The 2,562-nt window shown below is 34.0% G+C and overlaps 1 long non-coding RNA gene across 2 annotated transcripts; it reads left to right on the plus strand.

Annotated features, from left to right (window-relative positions):
* The first annotated feature begins 926 nt into the window (after positions 1-926).
* LOC145129976 (uncharacterized) lies at positions 927-1,934 on the plus strand. Of its 2 annotated transcripts, none has more exons than XR_013717752.1 (3): positions 927-1,014; positions 1,228-1,507; positions 1,572-1,934. It is a non-coding gene; the product is annotated as an uncharacterized LOC145129976 (long non-coding RNA). The 2 variants fall into 2 exon arrangements; XR_013717751.1 differs by having other exon boundaries at positions 987-1,114.
* The last annotated feature ends 628 nt before the right edge of the window (positions 1,935-2,562 follow it).

Raw genomic sequence — 2,562 nt, forward strand, 5'->3', positions numbered from 1 at the left:
ACGCTTTGTTTCTTATTTAAATCCCATTAAAAATCAATTATTAACTTAAAATAGTAGAAAAAAGATATCCGCATCAACTTATGGATTTTAAAATTGCTAATATTAAAAAGATTATGTCTTTTCATGATGGAATTTCTCCATTTTAAACTCTTGCAACAAAATAATAGTAATAATAATAAGAACATTAAGCAAGCAACTGACGAGATAGTCCCTCATAATATTTATATGTTGTAATTTGTATAAGATAATACATATAGTTAGGGTTTTGTTTCAGAAAACAAAAGTTTTTGTTGATACACAATAGAAAAATGACACATGTACCCCTCTTATTAGAAGTTAAACTAAAGGTCGTATTCAGAACAGAGATAGTAGCATAAAAAACAACAATTTGGGTGAATCAAGAAAGAACTTGTACTTCCCTCCCATTTTTTGTATAAAAACCTTCATTTTCATCATCAATATCAAGATCAAACACTGTGAATTCGATTTTCATAGGACTAACCTTCAAAATCTGTAGCCTGACCTCTAACCACGGCCTTGCTAAAAACCATCAAAACTCCTTCTGTCATCCTGTAATAAGAAAGACATAAACCAGGTATATTAAGCAAATAGATAAGCGAAAATAGAAGAAAAACATATTTACCAGTTGAAAAGATGATATGGGTTTTCTTTCCTTTCCAAGATCCAAGTTTTCGTTCCAAAGCAAGCTCCCAATCGTGGTTGCTGCGTCTGTTTTTGAACAGATAGAGAGCCCAGATGTGGGTTGTTTAAGGCGGAAGGAGGGGGAGCGACGTCTAGGGTTGCAGTGGTGCTGAATGATGAAGGTTAGGAAGCGGTGGCAGGCGGTGGTGTTGGTGGTGAAGGCTGGCCTATAGGGATTGTCTATAGAATGGAGTAGAGAAATGTTTAAGAGAGATGGAGCGAATCCTTGAGAGAGAAATGTACCTCCTACGGTCCTGCCTTTGTAAAACCATACTTGCAGTTGTGATAAATGACTATCACAGACAAGAAAAGGTATACATGGAAATAGCTTTTTAATTCAAAGAAAGTACTTGATTCAAGTACCATCACGTGGGTAAGGATTGTTTTGTTTAGCGGAATTTGACTTATTAAGGTAATTAAGTATTTCGAATGTTCACATATGGGTAATATTGTATTTTTGTACTCATTTACCCAACTAACTTGTTTCAGCCGTTCACAAATAACCAACATTATCGGCAATCGCAGGTTTTGGATGATGTGGCATCTACGTGGCTTGTACGTTACAATACTCATCACCTACGTGGCATTGAGAAGTGTTTACATTATAAGAAGGGTGAGATACGATTGCTTATTAATTAAAACCCTAGATCGATCGATGGCATCTTCTTCCTCATCCTTTTCTTCCAAACAACAAGACGAATTGCAACCGGATCATCCATGTGATTGCGACTTGCCATCTCGTGTGAAGACATCAAGAACCCCAGACAATCCTGGAAGGAAATTCAGAGTTTGTCAAAACTCACTGGTAATTCAATTTTTTTTTACTTCTTCATCCTTCAATTTAACATGTTTTTATAAATTTCTTGAAGAATGGGAAAAGTCCAAGCTGTAAATTTTGGCAATGGTTGGATGAGGATGAAGGGAGGAAAGATGGAAGAAGGCATTACAGGATGAAACCAGAAGAAAGCTGCAATCTTACCTTGAAAATTTGTACCTTGGAGAATGAAATCAGCATAATCAGGATGAAGATTGAACAAGAGAAGAACAGAAATAAACTAGAACTTGACAAAGTCAATTGGAAATTGTTTACCCATAGACTTGCATTAATTTTCTTATTTCTCTTGTATGTCAAAATGTTGTTTTAAATTATGTAGTATAATATGATGTAGTATGACTAAATTATGTATGCTTTTGTGATGTTTTCAATTAAAAAGGGTTACATTGTATCTTTGGAATGGAATTGTACATTGTAATGGAATTGTTATTAAACTTGGTAGTATAAAAGATAGTAATAAACATTGTAATGGAATTGAATCATTGGAATGGTAGTGTACAAACATTGTAATGGAATTGTTCAAACAATGTAATGGAATTGTGATTACACTGTAATGGAATTGTGATTACACTTGGTATTCTAAAAAGATGGTAATAAATTATAAACAATACAAATGGTATTAGAAAGATGTGCAAAAGATGGTAATACATTATAAACATTCCAGGGAACATTGACTTCAAAAGATGTGTCAACAGTTTTACATAACATAGTTAAACATTCATTACACCCAAAAGCTGTGCAAAAAGTTAAACACTACACACTTAAACATGCATTTAAGCTATTCCAACTAGTTTTCAAAAGATGTGCCAAAAGATTCCAAAGTTAAAAGATGTCAGTCAAAGATGCCAAAACATTAATAACAGTACAATAAGCCAAAAGTTAATCCAACTCATACGGATTGTCATCACTGCTTCCCTGTTTTCCCTCCCACATCTTTCTTATCTTAAGTTTTGTAATTCTTTCTGAAGGTTTCCTTGCCCTCTGTCCCACTACAACTTGAAAAGCTGGTATTTCCACTTGATCTT

The sequence above is a fragment of the Lactuca virosa genome, chromosome 8 (genome assembly GCF_052849685.1).
Source record: "Lactuca virosa cultivar CGN04683 chromosome 8, Lactuca_virosa_CGN04683_v6, whole genome shotgun sequence".
In the NCBI taxonomy this organism is placed as follows: domain Eukaryota; kingdom Viridiplantae; phylum Streptophyta; class Magnoliopsida; order Asterales; family Asteraceae; genus Lactuca; species Lactuca virosa.